We start from the raw sequence: 18,300 nt of genomic DNA on the forward strand, positions 1-18,300 counted from the left end.
ACACGGAGCCCCAGTGGCAGCCCAGCTGTAAGGGCAGCCATGGGGGGAGCTGGCGAGCCCACAGTCGGGCAGGTGTCTCCACCGGAGCTTTTTAATTCCGCGCCCCCAATTCGCCGCCCACCTGCCTGGCAGCCGCGCAGCAATTATCCAAATGGCTGTTAATTGCGGCTGATAATTCCCCACGGGGATCAGGGATGGAAAGCTCCGCAGCTGAGCAGATTGGGGCTGGGCCCAAGCAGCAGATCCCAGGTGCCAGGGTCTCTCACCCCGTCCACAGCAGGCACGCAGTGCTGGCCGTGCTCGTGTGCCCAGCAGGGAGACAGGAGCTGGCCCAGGGGGAGGGGAAACGGGGCCTGCTGGGCTCTACGGGACTGACCTGTGCCGGGGCACGTTCCCCAGCAGGCTGCGTGTGCAATTATTAGCAGGAGTATGGGGGGAGAGAAGGATGGGCAGAGCCAGGGGGGCTGGGAGGCAGGACTCCTGGGTTCTGTGCTGAGCTCTGGGAGGGGAGTAGGGTCATAATCATAGAGTCATAGAATCATAGAATATCAGGGTTGGAAGGGACCCCAGAAGGTCATCTAGTCCAACCCCCTGCTTGAAGCAGGACCAATTCCCAGTTAAATCATCCCAGCCAGGGCTTTGTCAAGCCTGACCTTAAAAACCTCTAAGGAAGGAGATTCTACCACCTCCCTAGGTAACGCATTCCAGTGTTTCACCACCCTCCTAGTGAAAAAGTTTTTCCTAATATCCAATCTAAACCTCCCCCACTGCAACTTGGGTCTAGGGGTTAGATCAGGGGCTGGGAGGCAGGACTCCTGGGTTCCATGCCCAGCTCTGCCCCCAAATCCATGTGAGTCACTCCCGCTCTGGGTGCCTGTTATTGAGGTTTCGTGTCACATGGGTGCTGCTGGGCATTTTCCAAGCCCCCTGGGGGGCTGGGATCGTCTTTTGCCAAGCCTGGGGCACTCTGAGGCTGGCAGGTGCTGGGGAGCCATGGCAGGGTGAGATGGGTAGGGGCACAGGAGGGGTGCAATGCAGAGTCTGGGCTGCAGGGGGGCGCATAGGCTGAGAGTGTCTGACCTGGCTGGTCCCCTCCTGCTGCGGAGAGGAACTGCATTTTCTCCCTCTGCCTGTCTCCCACCCAGGGCAGCCCCCAGCTGGGCTGGGAAGCAGCTGCCTGCCCTCCCGTGAACCAGCCAGGGGCACTGGGCTTGAAGGGGTGCTAGCCTAATGTGGCCTAGGCCAGGCCCAGATGATCACAAACAGGGCGCGCCCAGCCAGGCCATCCCTGCGCCGAACCTGGCTCAGCCCAGGCCCCAACCCATGGCTACATGGCCAAGTCAGTGCCCTCCAGCCCCCGGCCCTCCCCAGCTGCCTGCAATAGCTGTGCTGCTCCCCCCCCTCCACCCCTCCCGCCCCAACTGGCCTGGCTGGGACACCGCAGGTCAGGGCGGGAGGGGTCACAGGCAACCAGAGCAGTGACTCTGTGCATCCCGAAAATCTCCCAGGACCAGGGTAAGCTGGGTTTGGTCCTTGGCACAGCACAGCTCACAGGCCTGAAGCCTCCTTCCCACCTCATGGGGTGCGTGACCATGTGTGGCTGGCTGAGTGCCCCCTGGGCACCAAGGGAGCAGGGGATGGGCTGGGAGAGGGCAGGAGGGGTCACAGCCTGCGAGCAGATTGAGAGGAGAAGTTAGACAACCCCAACCCTCATGAGTGATGGGTCTGATCCCCCACCACGGTCACCCCTGCTCTGGGCCCTGATCCCCCATAATACTCCTCCGGGACCTGGGGCAGGTCCTTGACCTGGCACTGGTCTCTCACTGTCTCCAGCTGGTGGGGGTGGGGTTGCTGAGGGCGCTAACCCCCATGCCCAGTGACTACAGAGGCAGGACGAGTCTCCGAGCTGAGCCGGGGGAGCAGGGTGCGGGAAGGGTAGGAGAATGGGGCTCTCTCACAGCCCCTCCTTGGCTCCTTTCACCCTCCAACAAGGAGGGGGGTGGGGACACTGCCACTGCACCCCCAGCTGTTGGCACAGGCTAGAGGGTGCCAGAGGGGAGCCCTGGCCTGGCTGGTGGGACGAGCCTACACAGCTGCTCACACAATGCAGGTGCCAGCCAGGGCCCCAAGGGCTGGGGGCCAGCAGCAGCCGGGGTGGCGGGACCCTGGGGCAGCTCTAGGCACAGGAGGATGGAGGAGGTGGGGGTTGGGGCAAAGGCCAAGCCCTAGAGGGGGACCAAGGAGGCAGGTGTTCTGTCCCACATCTGAGCGGGAAGCAGGGGCTAGTGGTTAGAGCAGGGGCTGGGACGCAGAGGGCTGGGTTCCAGCGCTGATTCTGGGAGGGGCAGGGGCTGGGTGGGTATGGTTCCCTGTGGGGCCAGCCTGGGGGCTGGGCCCTGGTGCTCGCTCAGTGCCTGTCCCAACCCCACACTTGATGGGGATCCCATAGCTAGCTTGGGGGAACTCCTGAGGCTCCCTCCTGGTCCCCCTGGCACACGGACCAGAGGCAGAACAAGGCACTAGGAGCAGGGGGACACAGGGAACTGTGGAGGTTCTGGGGCACGGCTGGGTGAGCCAGCACTGCACCAGCAGGGGGCGACCACAGGCCAGAGCAGAGCTGCCCCCAGGCCCTGGTCCAACAGTGAAAGGAGCAGCCACTGCCCCACCCTGCTCCCGGGTGCGGGGAGGCAGCGCTGGCCTGGTGACTCGGAGCCAGGACGCCTGGGACCTGCAGCAGGGCTGGAGGGGGAGTTGGGGAGATCCCGCTCCCTGGGCCCTCAGCCACCTGCCCCGCCCTGTGCCCTCCCTTCCCCTGCCTGTGAACAGCAGCAGAGACCTCGGCCAGCCTTTGGCAATGCACTTCATTGGCCCAGGCACATGCCCAGCAGGGCAGTAGCCGGGGGCAGGGCCAGCACTGACTTTGTGATAATGGGTGGGGGAGGGGCAGGGGCTCAGAGCTGCGAACAAACAAACTCTCCCCCTGCGCCCCCCACCCCCTGGAGGTCACTCCCAGTAAAGGAGGTCACTGCCTTTACCTGGGATCACTCCTGCCAGCGCTTGCCCCAGCACAGCCCGCCTGGCAGGCAAGAGGGAGAGGATCTCTAGGGCCCGTGGGATTCAGGGGGTGAGGCTTGGCTCAGGGCTTGATCAGACCCAAGGGGGCTGGAGCTGGCTGCCTCAGATGGAGCTGGGGCTCCAGGTGCCCAGGGCGTGGCTCTGATACCCAGGGAAAGGCAGTGGGGAGGTGTCTGCACTGGGCAGGGGCATTTGATCCAGGCCCATCAGGTGGCGAGCCCGCTCTGCCCTGCTGCTAGGGTGACCAGACGGCAAGTGTGAAAAATAGGGACAAGGGGTGGGGGGTAATAAGAGCCTAGATAAGAAAAAGCTCCGAATATCAGGACTCTCCCTATAAAATCGGGACATCTGGTCACCCTACCTGCCGCTGACCAACCCTGGACGCGCCTCCTACGCAGTCCTGGCTCCACCCCCACTTACTTGGGCACTCTGACTGCAACTCCTGCTAGGACCCCTCCCCCCTTCGGGAGCCGAGGTCCCCACTGGGGGACAGGGCCAAGAGGCCAGGGTGCCAGGCTGTGATGAGAGGGGTGCAGGGACCAGGGCTGGGCCAGCACCCCAAGGCGGTGAATGGGGATGATATGGGGGCAGAAGGGGGGTTCTCTTTAATCCTTTGCAGACTGGACAGACACAGCTTGGGGCTCAGTGGCTGGGTCACAACCGCCCCAAAGCCAGATGGTGGTAGCAGCCTCTGCGTGCCCCGCATCACTAGCGGAGGGCTGACAGGAGGGGGAGGGGGAGGTGCTGTGCTTTGGGTCCCAGGCAGGGGAGGTAGGAATGGCTGAAGCTGGTAGATAATGGAGCCAGACTCTGCCCCTACCCCATCGGGGGCAGGGTGGCCACAGGGCACAAAGGGTGACAGCCCTAGAGGCTGTGCCAGAGGGAGGGAGCCTGGCCTGCCCTCTGCCCTAACAGCCAAGGAGTCATTCCCCCCCCCCCTCCAAGAACTGACACCGCAGCCAGGAGTAGGGGGGAAGGTGCCTTGTTGAGAAGAGGAGGTGGAGCTGGGGACAGCGAGCTGGAGCTGTGGGGGGCAGAGTCTCTGGGGGGAGGGGGCTGCCTCTAGGCCTCCTCGGGGTCCAGCTGGTTGAGGGTTTGGATGTCATCCAGGAAGCGCTTGGGGGTCAGGATGTGACTGGAACCTGGGGGAGAGAGAGGTGGTTGGCAGCGGTCGGCACAGTGGCGCGGGTATGAGGCTGGCATCACCATCACCCCCATTTTTGCAGCTGGACCCTGCTCTAGTGCAGGAGGGGAGGGACTCTCTCCTACCCCCTGTTGTTGTACCAATAAAATAAAAACCAGCAGGATCTTATTAAAGGGAAAAGGCAAAATGCCACATTTATTGTAAATATAATAAAGAAATATAAAACTCACACTGTCCTATCGTTACTTATTCCTTACTTAATTATATATATATCTATATATTCATTCATTCATTCATTCATACCAGTTCTGCATAGGGGTTTATAGTTACCAGCCTAGAGGTTGCTCGTGACAGGGTACCGGCCAGGTAACCTGTACACGAGAGTGGAGCCGAGTCCATGTCAGATGCGCATCCGATGCTCCTGAAGGGTAGTGGCAGAACTGGAGACTCAAAGTTCTCAGTCCTTAGTGTCCATTTTTATAGGAATTTCTTCCTATGCCAGTCCGTGGAATTTGCTTTGTCATATTGTTAGTCATGACTGCTCCAGGACGGCTGTCAGGTGCTCATCAGCTTTCTTCATCCTTTGAATTGGTCGGGTGGATCCCAGTTTGCCCTCCGGTGGGGTTCTCTGGTTGTCTCCACCTGGCGTCTTCTTCGGCCAATCGATGTTAAATTCCTAGGCTGGCACTTCCCTGTTTATTCAAAACCCACCATTCATTCACATACATTCCTTACTTTAATAAAAAAACCACATTTCTCATTTCACCGAGTATTGTTATTTTATTTGAGACTCCCTGTCTCTTGACATTCCTTCGGTATTGCCTTTCTTTTATTATACAAAGGTGTTATTTATTTGAGACTCCCCGTTTTTTTAACATTCCTGATCCAAACTATAGAAGGTGGGAGTCTCTATGTGACATTTCTATGAGCGCCGCTCCAATTCGCGGTTCTTCATGGGTGTTACAAACAAGCATGTCAATCTCCATTACAAAGTATCCGTTTGCAAAGTAGAGCCAATTGAACATAAAGTGAAGTTAGTTAAAAAGCATGTCAATCTCCATTACAATCAATGGAAAGCGCCAATACAGAGAAAGCAGAGTCAATTAAGCCGTTTAGTTTTACAAGCGTCCATCTTAATAACAAGTGAGAAAGTATCAATTCAGAGTCAATATGAGCGGTTTGGTTTTCCAAGCGTCCATCTTAATAACAAGTGAGAGAAAGTATCAATTTAGAGAAAGCAAAGCCAATTGAGCGGTTTGCAAGGTACGGTTTGCAAGCTTTAATACAGAATTGTAAATCAATATTGCAGATTTACAATTATGTCAAAAAGAAGAATTATAAATGCAGATTTAATAAATATTATAAATCAATATTGCAGGTTTACAATTTCTTATGAACAGAATCACAAATATTGGAATATGCCTACACTGTGGCCTGGCACCGCACCCCTCGTGCCGCTGTACCCTGCACAGCCAGGCAAGTATCCACGCGCTGACAGTGTTCCTCACCCTTGGGTCTTCGAGGGGTGTGTGCAGGGGGTGAGCCATATCCCTATGGGAGTTACTGGGGGTGTCTGACTGGGCCCCCACACATGGTCCCTGGGCAATGAGAGGCTTGGGGAGCCAGCGGCCAGGAGATCAGGTGGCTAGATACAGGCCTTGTGGGACAAGCACATCTGTTCCCAGACCCCTGGGTGCGGGAGGACAGAGGGTAGCATGGGCCCCCTGTGGGTGCTGGGCAGGCAGTTTTAGGGTCTCCCCCACCCAGGGGGTCCCAACTGTCCCTGACCTGGGCATTCCAGCCACCCTTCCCCCCAGGACTCGCCCTACTCACCGATCACCACCTCCCACTTGCCCCTGGTGGCCGGGGTCAATTCGTAGGCGCAGCGCATCTCAGACATGGACACCCCACCCAGCACGTAGATGATGAGGCGCGGGCCCATCTGGTACTCAGTCGCTGGCTTGTTCTTGTGCCAATGCCTGAAGCGGGAGCTGGGGGAGAGAGGGGCAGTGTGGATACCAGGGGCTCGCTGAGGGAATGCCAGGTGTAGGGGTGGGCACTGCCCAAAGCGGGGGCTGGGGGGAGAGAGGGGCAGTGTGGATACTAGGGGCTCGCTGAGGGAATGCCGCATGGAAGGGCAGGGCCTGGAGGAGGATGGGAGGCAGAAGGGAGTAGGGGAGGGTGGCACCTGCCCTGGGCTGGGGGTGCTGTCTAAAGCTCATCCAGTCCCTTTCCTCTATCCTGGACCCTGGTGTGTTGAGGGACTGCTGGGGCGTGGGGGACACGGTAAGAGGGGTCCAGGGCTCCAGGCTCTTGGGCACCCCCTCCCCTGCAGAGGACAGGGCCCTGGCCATGCACTCCCAGGCACAGAGGCTCCCACACCCTGGGGTGTGTGTGTCAGGGCTCTGCTGTCCACAGCCCAGCCAGGCTCAGCCTTACCTGACAGCAGCCTGGGAGCTGGTGGTAGGGACCGGGTCTGACACGAAGGGCCACAGACTCTTGTCCAGTTTGTCCTCAAGGATGTCCTGGCAGGGGAGGACAGATCAGCAGGGGCCAAGCAGCAGGAACCTCTGACCTGGTGGCCAAGCCAGGCCCCATTGGGGCGGAGGGGCTGAGATGGCTCCTCACTCAATGATTGACAGTCCCTGGGGGGGAGCAGCCTGGGGCCCACTTTCCAGGGTGGGGCATGGGGAGCCAGCAAAGAGCACGCTGACTCCTCCAGTGATGCCCCCAACTCTCCACATCCCCCTCAGCTGCTCAGTGCCCTGCTGTGACCTGCCTACCCATCCACCGTTATGGGGAGGGCAGAGACCTCCTGCAGCCGGATCCAGGGCCCCTCACTTGGGGTGGGGGAGGCAGGGGGCTGCCCTCAGTGCCCCTTCCCTGCTGCGGGCAGATCCAGGCCCTGCCTCTTGCTCCACGAGGTGTGTCCCAGCCACGCAGGGGGCCCAGGCTATGATACATCCTAATGCCACATAATAGGGGCTTTTACATTAGTCCGCTGCTTTGACTTGTACAGGGAAGCTTAAGGCCTGCCAAGCTGTGGCTGGCGCAGAAGGGGGCGCCCCTGATTGGATTATGCATGGGACTGAGGTTACTGCAACTATCTGCCCCAAAATCCCACAGGAGGAACCATCACAATGCTGGAACAGGGGCCTGGGAGCCTCCCACCTCTGATCTGCCAGGGACAGGAGCTCTGGTCGGGGGGTTAATTCTTGGCCTGGAGGAGCCCCAAGCCAGTAGGTTGAAGGCAACTAAGTGTGCCCCCCACCCCCTTGAGGAGTGCCCCACAGGACTGGGTGATGAGGGGCTCAGCCCCCAGTAAGGGTGGGGGGAAGGAGTGACCATGTCACCTTTCACAAGCTAAGCAGGTTTGGGCCCAGGCAGTGCTTGGATAGGAGACCTCTAAGGAAAAGCCACTGGGTGCTGGGAGGTGCGAGTGAGTCAGCAGAGGGTGCTCTATGACCCCAGGGAGTGGGCAGGGGGCTCTGCAGGGGGTGCTCTCCCCGGTCAGTCAGTGACCAGTACTGTGCTGCAGGAGTTCATCCTTTAGATGAACGTCACACAGCTGCTCCTCACTGGAGGTTAGACCAAGGACCCTGCCAGCCATTCAGATTCCAGTGCCAGTCACGACAGTGTGCTGCCTGGATCCTCTGCACTTCCAGCCCCACACACTGATCACCTCCTGCCCTAGACTCTTGGGCAGCGCTGCTGGGCGGCTGTTAACAGCTGCCTGCCACTCCTTAGGAAGAATTCAGCCCTGGTGAGGAACCCCTGTATATACTGCCCATACCCCACCCCAGAGCTGGCAGCATCTCAGCACCGGGTAAGACAACTCCCCTGCACTCGTGTCTATGATTTAAGACCCCTAAGGATGGCAGCAGGAGAGGACTCGCTGATGAGCCCCTCACATGGCTAGAGCCCTGCGCAGATACAAAAATGTGGATGTGCATCAGCCTGCGATCCACAAGCCGCCTTTTACCTGTATCCGCATCCACACCGGCAGCAGCTAGCGAGGGTGGGGAAGGGGTCTTGCAGGGAAGAGGCAGTGTGGAGGGGGCAGGGTCTCTAGGAGAAGGGGCAGCTTGGAGGGGGCGGGGTCTCGAGAAGGGGCAGTGTGGGGGCGGGGTCTTGAGGAGAAGGGGCAGTGTGGAGGGGGTGGGGGCTGGGGGGGGAAGGGGTTTCTCATCACGTGCCGCTCCTGGGGGGTCACGAGTGTACACGGCAGCAGCAGAGCATGTTGCATCACAGTGGGGTGGAGGGGTGGGGTGCCGGGGCCTCACCCTCTCCAATCCCAAATCCTGCTGCTCAGGAGCTGGTGGGGACACTGGTGCTGCTCGAGCTGCTGGACAGGAAGCCGCGCGGTGGGGCGAGTGGGTGCCGGACAGCCCCAACTCCGACGTGTTGCCTAGCCACTGGCTGTGGGCCGGCGGCCCCGAGTGCCCTGCGTCCCCCGGGCTGCCTGAGCCAGATGCCGCGGGCCAGGCACTGCTGGGGAGTACAGCCCTGCACGGTTGTATCTGCAGCCAATCCACTATCCGCAGAAATGGGGCACGGATATGCAGGGCTCTACACATGGCTGCCCCCAAACCACCCCCTTGGGCCCAGCCTGCCAGGTGTGACCCCAGTCCCCAAGGCCAGGAAGCAGATGGCCCGGTACCTCCATGATGTCCTTGAGCATGGGGATCCAGTGGGAGAGCTGGTAGCTGGACTCCAGCCGCGCTTTCCTCTTCGGTCGCAGCTGCCTGCTCTGGGGGAGGAAGGGAGAGGGGGTGAGAGGCAGCAGGGAGGAGGTGCGGGCTGGGAACGGGGGCAGACAGGGAGAGCGTGGCCTACCTGAGTCGCGCCAGCCAGGCTGGCAGGGGAGAGGCAGAGAAAACAGAATGGATCACTGAGTGAGAGAGAGAGAGAGAGAGAGAGAGACTGATGGGAGAACAGAGCTGCTTCCCCTCATTCGCCGCATGGCCACCCCAAGCAGTGGTCACCAGCTCCAGCTCGCTGGCGATCTGAGGTCCTGACTCCCAGTATCCTCTGCCAGGGCAGAAGAAGTCACCCCAGATGGGGAGTAACTCGGGGTCACCCTCCTATGGGGAGGGCGTCACCCCACTGTACAGGGACAGAGGCCACCTCTGTGCTGGGAGTAGGTCACTGCCATAGGGCGGCACCTCCAGGATGGCCTGGGCTCCCCTGTGCAGCACAGATCTGCCCCCTGGCATGAGTACAGCTGCTGGCCCCTGGCTCCAGTCCCTTACCCCAGGCGTGAGAGAGATGCCCAGGAACAGCATGTTGTGGATGATGTCTCTCTGCTGCTGGATGTTGGCATGCTGGATCAGCTTGGTGAGGTTCTCCTTGTCCACACCTGCACGGGGACAGACAGGTCAGCCCTAGCACCCCTGGGACGCACCCACAGCCCAGGCACACGAGTCCGTGGCCCCAGGAGTCCTAGTTCCCCGATCAAATCCTGAGATCCTGCTCTTCCCACCCCTCTCAGAGCTGGGGGTAAACCCAGGAGTCCTGGCTCCCAGGCCCCCTCTATCCCACTAGACCCCACTGCCCTCCCAGAGCTGAGCATAAAACCCAGGAGTCCTGGCTCCCAGAACCATCCGCTCTAACCCACTGAACCCCACACAGTTAATGATCGAATTTAGGTTCTTGCTGCTCCTCCCTCAACAGGTTCTCTCGGGCGCTGGGGTCAGGGGTCTCTCTAGTTCCCCCTGGCAGTGCAATGGGAGCCCCCGTCCCCCTGATCTGGGCTATTCCTATTCCTGCCTCTGCCACCTACTCCTGGCATGCTGCTCCATGCCTCAGTTTCCCCCGTGTAACATGGGGATAGTGCTTTCACCTGTGACAGGGAGGCTTGGCAAGAGCCTCAGGAATATCCCTGGGGGGACTCAACGGGAGTCACAGCAGCAGGGTGTGCACAGAGCAGGATTTTCCCTCCCCAGTGCCGCTATCAGCTCCTGAGAATAGCCCAGATCAGACTGGGGCTGCAGGCTGGAGCCAGCTCTGCTGCAGCAAGTAGCTCCGGTGGTTAACAAGCATGCTGTCAGTCTCTTCCCTGGGTAGATGGTTTGGGCAGCCAGGTGTGTGCCAGGCTCCCCTCTGGAGGCAGGCCTGTACTGCCAGCTGTGAGTTACAGAGCATCTGTGCCATGGGAGCCAGCTATCCCAGAGGGGGCCCCCCTGCCCGAGATTGGTAGCATTATCTCCCTTTTACAGATGTGGAAACTGAGGGGTAAATAGGGGAGGTGACTTGCCCAGAAGGGCTGTGGCCATTAATCCAGCCACACAGGGAATGCTATTGTTCTGCCAACCCCTCAGGATCTCCAAGGGTGTCTAGACCCCACCCCTCCCCCCGCCAGGATCTCCGAGCAGGTTCTAAATCACTCCTCCCTCCTTCTACTTCTCATGTGCTCCCCCGCGGCTCTGTCCCATGGCAAGGGCGTGGCCAGCACAGCTCGCTCACCTCTCCCATGCTGGGCTCGTATGCCTTGAACGCCTTGAGTTTGGCCAGCACAGCGTGCACCAAGTGGAAGTTATCTTCATGGTCCCTGCAGCAAAGACAAACCCTGTGGGTCAGAAACAGCTCCTCCCCCAGGGGCACATGCACTTCCTGTAGGAGGTAACCAGGTACCCTCGCCCTTTGGGCACACTCACTTCCTGTAGAGGATGGCTGGGTACTTCTCCATGGCACACTCACTTCCTATAGGGGATACCTGGGTACCCTTTCCCCTGGGCACACTCACTTCCTGTAGTGGATGGCTGGATACTCCTCCAGGGTTTCACACAATGTGGCAATCTGCTCTGCCAGATTCTCCATCTGCTTGTTCTTTTCGAAAAAGCGGTAGGGGCTGAACCAGTTGTGGAAGCTCTATGGCCTGTCCAGGGAGTACACCTTGGGGACAGGGGAGAGCAGAGATCAGACCCCAGTGCCAACTGCTTGCAGCCAGGCCAGCTGTGCCCCATAGACGCGCTGTTGGATCAGGCCAGCCTGGTGGAGCTGTAGCGAGCCCCTAGTGAGGAAGAGATCCCTTTGCCAGTGCCACTCCTGTTGTGGTAGAGGGATAGCGAGCCAGAGATTCATGTACCAGCCTGGGATAAAGATGCCCCAGGTTCAGGTCCTTACTTGGCTGCAGACTCCCAGGTGTCCTCAATGTTGGGGGAAGGGGCTTGGCGACGCTTCTCGTCTGGCGAAAGCCCCAGCATAGCCACGGGCAAACCCGGCATCAAGGCGCGTCTGCCGCTGTCGCTTATTTCACTGGCCGAACAGAACGAGCCATGGGGACAAACGTGCTTGGACACCAATAAATAGTATCGGCCCATGAAGGGTTTGCTGGCGCAACGGGACGGGTGAGCCAGCATAGCCTCCTGACGGACACTCAGCTTCTACCAGCCAAAGCTTCTCTTGGCACAGCTGGCACCGGTACCCCAGATGAAATCAGCTAGAGTGGCGAAAGGACTGCTTTGCCAGCGTAACGGCACCTACCCAGGGGCTCTGCCACCACAGCTGCATCAGTTACAGGGGGATTTTTTCTCTCATGTCCCCGTAACAAACCCATACCAACAAAGCTTTTGTATGTAGACCAGGCTCATGTCTCTCTGTGCCTCAGTTTCCCCATCAATGCAATGGGGCTGACACCCCAGTCCTGCCCCTCAGGGGCAGGAGGGGGGAAATCCACTGATGACACAAGGAGGGGATGGGGTGGTTGGGTAAAGGGCAGGCGTGTAGAGTATCGGGCTGTCTTGCAGGCCTAGTATAAACCACCAGTAAGAGCTGGTAAAGCCAGGGAGGCAGGGCCCTCCTCCCCCATACATCTACCATCCCCACCAGGTGCAAGCCAGCGATTCCAGGTCTCACAGGGTGTGAGCAGCCAGCTAGTCCCTGCTGCCCTGTGCTGGCGTCAAACCCGGGGCCCTAGAAGGGAAAGGTTCCCCCGCCAAGCCACATGAACCACTAAGGGTGGGGTGTCGTACGTCACCATCCGCCGCGCGGACCTGCTCCTCCAAAGCCCGGCCACCCCTCACCCGGCTCTCGTAAGGCAGGAAGGCCATGTTGATCTCCTTGAGGGTTTTGATGACCTTGGTGATCCGTGACTTCCTCAGCTCCTTGAACAGAGGCTCAGGACAGGCTGCAAGGCAGAGGCAGTGGGTGGGAGTGACAGGCACAGGGCTCAGGACCCCCAGCACAGCACCAGCCCCCACGGACGGGGCCAGACCGGGCACAGCAGGGGCAGTAGTGCTGCACGCCTGTGGGGAACCTGGGCGAGCCAGCAGGGCCACACAGGAGTCAACGATGAGTCCAGCCCCCCCGAACCAGAGTCATGCCGGGTTCTTGCCTTCTGCAGCATCAGCAGCGAGGGGGAGCCACAATCTCTCCTACGCAGCCCCTGTCTCACACCCTGCTCTCAGCCCCCCGGCAGGGCTGAGTGACCAGAGTGTACAACATAGGATGATGCACAAGGAGGAACAGGGACTTGGGCTCCCCCTGCCGCTGTAATGGGGAGAAGCAGATCTGACCCTGACACACTGGGTATTCTGGTGCTGTCCCATCCCCCCACCGAGTTGGGACTGATGGAGCAATGCATGCTGGGAATGGTAGCCAGAGGCCTCCTTTCTGGGCACATGCTGCAGGTGTCTGTGAGCCGTGCTGGCTGGAGGCAGGCCCGTGGGGGAGAAGGGGGGGAAGGGATAGGTGGCGTCATAGAATCATAGAATATCAGGGTTGGAAGGGACCCCAGAAGGTCATCTAGTCCAACCCCCTGCTCGAAGCAGGACCAATTCCCAGTTAAATCATCTCAGCCAGGGCTTTGTCAAGCCTGACCTCATTCGGTCTGGCCTGCTGGGGCTGCATCCCCTGCAGGAGGGCAGAGCATAATCAGGGTGCTGCGCACTGGCCTGCCGGCAGAGAGAGTCTCCCCCACCCCCAGGCTCCAGTGTGCCGCTGTCCAGGCTCCCAGCTGGGGGATCCCCCGACCCCCGATACTCACGGCTGAGGAAGAAGACGTGAACTGCCTTGTAGTTGAAGGTGGGGGTGCCCTGGAAGTCATTGATCAAAGCCTGCACCGACTGCAAAGGGGGAAGAAAGGGTGTGTCAGCACCTGCCGAGGCCCCTCCCTGCTGCTCAAATGGCCCAGCCCATGCCCAGCCCCTGGGGACTCAGGGCCTAGCATGATGCCATCAGGAGGTGGGCTGGTTTTTACCCCCCTGGCTCTGGGCTCCCTCCCCACCTGGAGCAGGGCTTGTCCCCATGTGCCCGGGACATCCTTAGGGCCCAGTCATGTCTCTCGCTGCCACAGAAGTGTCCATGCCCGGCCACAGATGGGGCCTGGCATTGCCTTGCTGCTGAACTAAGTGGGCTCTGAGCAGTGCCCAGGGAACAGCCGGCCGAGCAGCAATCCCAGGCAACTACCATCAGGGCCCCCTCCCTCCCCGGGCGCCATGCTGGGCACCTGCAGCTTCGCCACGCCAGCTAGCCTGGCAGGGTGTTTGGAACCTGTTCAGACCCCTCGACCAGCCATTGTGACAGGTGAGAACCTGGCTGCCCTGTCCCAAGCCCCAGGCCCCAGCTTGCAGTCCTCTCCTACAGCGCTCCCTCCGCGGGCAGCCCCTGCGGGTTCTGGGCTTCACCCTGCTCTGCCAGCGCCCCCTGCCCCTGGTCTCCCTCCACTCACCTTGCTGCTGCAGATGCAGGAGCCTCCTCCCCAACAGCCCCTGCTCCCTGAGCCTCTGCCTCATCGAGTCTCCTTCGCTTTGAGTCTCAGCTGAGGTCGCCTCTCTCCGCCTGCTGCACCTGCCCATCCAATCCCCACAGGATTGCACTGCGGAGAGGTCTGGGGGACAGTCTGTGCCTCACGTGGCAAAGAACATGAAGCCCAGCTCCGGGGAAGCAGCCTCCTAGGGAGCCCCTACTGGCCCCATTCCCATCCTGACGTTGTGCTGCGCACAGAGAAATGGAACAAGGGGAGTCTCCGTGTTCCCCTAGGAAAGCCCTGTAGGCCATTGGCCCAACATCTCCACCACCTTCCTGCCGTGCCGAATGCTCCCTCTGCCGCACCGGCCTAACCCGCTGCTCCACATCCCCCGGCCCAGTCCATGCCGGGGGCTCAATAACCTGCCTGGCCAATGGTGCATACTGCCCCATGCTTGGCACTCTCCTGCTCCTCCTCCCACCCAGGCTGATTCACTGGTCCCAGTGGTCTGATCCGGTGTGTGTGTGTGGGGGAGATATGGGGCTAGCTGGACAAGCTGGGTCTGATCCAGCGCGGTGGGAAGGCAGACATACCCAAGCCTAGCTGGGGACGGATGATGGGCTAGACAGAGCAGGGATCTGATCCAGCCTGGAAAAGCTCAGGTTCCTAATGAATCTCAAGAGGCTGGAGGGGGAGGAGCATGATATATGGATACAGCATATCCCCAGGGGGACACCAGGGCAACAGGTTCGGCCTCCTTACCTTCCATTCTCTTTCCTTCTTCACGAGGACAACGCTGAGGATCTCTGCGAGGGAAAGAGACGGGGATTAGTGGTGGGGCTCAGACGGGACGGCTGTGCCCTGAGCCAGGACCCACTGGCTGGTGGAAGGACGCCTCGGGGAAGTGGCTCAGAGGCTGCTTTCAGGCCAGATAGTGTTGTGCTCCTAGCAGAGCCCCCAGTCAGCGATCGTGGTGGGGTGACAGGCTAGATGGGCCATGGGTCTGATCCCCCTTCCTTTCTGCCAGGCTGGATACGAGCGCAGCTGAACTAAGGATCTGGCCCCGTGCAGGAAGAAAACAGATCCTGTCCAGCACCTCTTGACTGGAGGGGATCCAGGGACCCTCACTGTGTATGGGGGACAGCAACACAACAAAGACTTCAAATTCTGAGTCCTGCACATAGAACCCCTCCAAGGCATGCCCCACTCAGGGAACTGCTGGCCTGTCTCCTGGGCACCTTCCACAGCCCAGCTAAGCAATTAGATAGTCAGCTCTTCGGGCCAAGCACCATCTTTTTGTTGGTGATGACTGGCGCTCCTGGGCACCACTGTAATACACCTAATGAATAATGTACAACGCCTTGCAAAATGGGGCCTTGGTCCATGACTGGGACTCCTGGGTGCTACCATAATACATCTGTTTGTTTTACCCCTATGAAGCACCTGATTCTGGCTGGCCCCGTAGGGCAATAGCCCCGAGACCCTGACCTGTGCTCTCACTCTCACTCCCACTCCCGGTAGCTGGTGTGCGTGAGTGCACTGCCCAACACACTATGTTTCCCCCATAACTCAAGCAATGCCTCTCCCTACCCCACCTCTAGCCCATCAGGACTTGGCTGCTTGGTCCTAATGAGGCTCCAGGGGCTATTCTGCACCAGGACGCGCTGGCCTCCCTGCTGCTTTCCTGCAGTCCTTTACACCTGCGGCATGCGGACGCCCCGTTCACTGGGGCACGTGGGGCTCGAGTGCACGGTAAGGGGCTGGCAGCACAGACGGGATCTAGACATGGCGAAGGCAGACACAAACCTGCTTTCTCCACGCATTTCGACCCTGAACTGCAGCTACACCCCCCCCTCCCCACGCCAGCCCTGGACTGCCCCCACCAGCTGTGCCAGTGCCCCTCACTACTGACTGGAGCCCTTGCTATCCCAGCCCTGGCTCCCACCCACTCCCAGCTCCGCCAGTGCCCCTCACTCCTGTCCACAGCCCCCTGCTATGCTAGCCCTGGTCTGTCCCCCACCAGCTCTGCCTCACTCCTGACCTGCAGCTATTCCAGTCCTGGGATCCCTGCCTCACGGCTCTGCAGATGCCCCTCACTCCTGACTGCAGCCCCCTGCTATCCCAGCCCTTTGCTTACCCCCCCCCATTCCCAGCTCCACCAGTGCCCCTCACTCCTGACCCGCAGCTATTCCAGTCCTGGGTTCCCCCCCTCACAGCTCTCAGATGCCCTTCACTCCTGACCCGCAGCCCCCTGCTATTCCTGTTCAGAGACCCCTCTTGAACCAGGGCAGTATGGCCCACCCCAAGTATTCAGAAGTCACATGTCAGGCCCTCCTAATTGTGCGATTTAGTGAGGAAAAGCTAAGAGAAGAGCTAAGGGTTATTAGCACCACCGGCCGTCCTGAGCTGTGGGCCACTTTTGCTCTGTCCCAGTTCTGGGGGCAACCATGGAACATCAGAACTGAATCCACTTTGCAAGGGTCTTTTAAACCCCAGGTCTGTGGTCTGGATTTAGCCACAGGCCCCGTCCACTGCAGCCTGGGCTGGAGATTCAGCAGTGGGTTGGGCTTCTGAAGTAACAGAAGTGGGTTGGGCTTCTGAAGTGTAAGGCTTTACCTTGATCTCTCCTACATTACAGCTATAGCCTACGCCAGCTCTGTGTTGGGGCCGGGCAGAAGTGTACTGCTTTACTATGTTACGAAGTGGCTATGACGTCATTTTTCTCCTTGCGCGCAGCCGTTACCCGTTCTGACAGGCTGTTTATAATGCTAACTTTACTAGTTTTCAGAGGTTGTCGGGGGTGGGGGGGGGGGGAATGTGCAAGGTGGAAGTTTCGCCTAGTGCACAAAATATCCTTGCACTGGCCCTGGTGGGAGTCATCCTGATGGAAAGAGATGACGACGATGACGCCCCCACAAAATGCAGCTCCTATGGGAGGGGGCAGCCCTTGGGGGTGGGGCAGACAGCCTCCTCCCCTTCCTGGTGTGTGACAGGCAGGCGGGGGGGAGCTCTCTGCTCCGACTGACTCCTAATCCTCCCCGAGGGTGAGACACACCCAGGAGCACCCCTCCCAGGGCTCCCCAACTGGGCCCTGCCCCCCCAGACCCACACCCAACCAGACCCTGCCCCCGACCGGCTCCACACTCAGACCCCCCGGCTCCGCACTCACTCTTGCGCACCACCGCCTTCAGTCCGGACGGGGCCATCTCCGCCTCTTGCCACGTCCCCTCGAGCCCTGTGGGTAGAAGTAGGACTCAGCTGTGTGCGGGGTGGGGCTGGAGTCAGGACTCCTGGGTCCTGCCCCGGCTCTGCTCCTGTCCTTGGGCACGCCCTGGCCTCTCCCTGCCATGCTCTGGGGAGTGTCTGTGACGCTGGACGATGGCCCCTAGTGACGCTGAAATCAGTCACTGGTGGATGGGCCCGGCCCCCCCTTGTGTCACTGATGGACGGGCCCAGCCCCCCCAGTGACTGATTTCAGTATAAAGCAACTGGGGTGCTGGCGGGTCGATGTCTGCAAGGCTGAAGACGGCCGAACGCCGCAGCCCCCCACTTCTGGCGCTGCGAGGGCTGGGCCTGGGCACCAAGGGGCGGGCGCCCAGTGACAGGGCCACGCAGGTCCCCACTGAACCCCCACCTGGTCATGTGGGGCGCAGAGGGAGGCGGGGGCCTCGGGCAGGGTTAAAGCGAGGACTGGGTTGGGGTAGTGGGGCCTCAGCCCACTCCAGTCAGGGCCCCCCAGTGAGCTGCAAGTCCCCCCTCCAACCAGTGTCCCCCCGTCAGCAGTGCCCCTCGCCCCCCCCCACGCACCTCCCCCCTCGGTCAGGCCCCTCGCCCACCTGCACCCAGCCCCCCTCAGCCAGGCCCCGTGTTGTACCCAGGAACAGGAGCAGGTCGAATGGACCTGGCTTTGCTAAAACTTTTTGTGTAGCCTGTTGGTGTACCCCCGGAAGACCTCTGCGTACCCCCAGGGGCACCCGTAACCCTGGTTGAGAACCACTGGGTTAGAGAAACGTGTGTGTGTGTGTGTGTGTCTAGGAATCAGGACTCCTGGGGTCTATCCTGACTGCGAGCGGAGTGGGGTCTAATGGTTAGAGCAGAGAGCTGGCAGGTAGGATTCCTGGGTTCTAGTCCAGGCGATGCAACTGATTCATTCTGTGACATGGTTTGTTCTGCCTTGTCCTCCTGTGACATGTGGAGCACAAAGACCTGCCCCAGCCCTTCCCTTCCGGCTGGGTGGTGCAGGAATTAATGTCCATAGAGCCTGGGCTCTAAGATCCTGGAGCAAAGCATCCTGGAGAAGGAATTAGTTCCCCAAGCTTGACTGGCTCCCTGCCCCATCCCTCCCTCCATTAATCAGAACGAATCCCTCATGGCAGAGCTGTTGTCTGGTTAC

At 60.0% G+C, this 18,300-nt stretch overlaps 1 pseudogene; it reads right to left on the reverse strand.

The window, feature by feature from the left end:
• Positions 1-4,137: 4,137 nt before the first annotated feature.
• On the reverse strand, positions 4,138-17,113 carry LOC140904654 (syntaxin-binding protein 2-like; annotated as a pseudogene).
• Positions 17,114-18,300: the final 1,187 nt, after the last annotated feature.

This window comes from Lepidochelys kempii, chromosome 20 (genome assembly GCF_965140285.1).
Source record: "Lepidochelys kempii isolate rLepKem1 chromosome 20, rLepKem1.hap1, whole genome shotgun sequence".
Lineage (NCBI taxonomy): Eukaryota > Metazoa > Chordata > Testudines > Cheloniidae > Lepidochelys > Lepidochelys kempii.